The sequence below is a fragment of the Bos indicus x Bos taurus genome, chromosome 5 (genome assembly GCF_003369695.1).
Source record: "Bos indicus x Bos taurus breed Angus x Brahman F1 hybrid chromosome 5, Bos_hybrid_MaternalHap_v2.0, whole genome shotgun sequence".
NCBI classification, from domain to species: domain Eukaryota; kingdom Metazoa; phylum Chordata; class Mammalia; order Artiodactyla; family Bovidae; genus Bos; species Bos indicus x Bos taurus.
Window position 1 is genome coordinate 14,542,789 of NC_040080.1, and position 455 is coordinate 14,543,243.

Here is a 455-nt window from a genome sequence, read left to right on the forward strand (position 1 = left end):
CGAGACATGGGTTTGATCTCTGGGTTGGGAAGGTCCCCTGGAGTAGGAAATAGCAACCCACTCCGGGATTCTTGCCTGGGAAATCCCATGGACAGAGAAGCCTGGTGGGCTATATGTGGTTGCAAGAGTCAGACATGACTGTAGTGACTTGGCATGCATGCAAGAGGTTAAATAATAAAGGACATTCTCCTTGAAGAGACTTAATTGACCATATCTGTGGCTCAGACGGTAAAGCATCTGCCTGCAATGCGGGAGATCCAGGTTTGATCCCTGGGTCAGGAAGATCCCCTGGAGAAGGAAATGGCAACCCACTCCAGTACTCTTCCTGGAGAATTCCATGGACTGAGGAGCCTGGTGGGCTACAGTCCATGGAGTCACAAAGAGTCGGACACGACTGAGCGATTTAGCACACAGGCATTGGTCGCACTGGATCCCAAGGAAACCAGACACTCGGA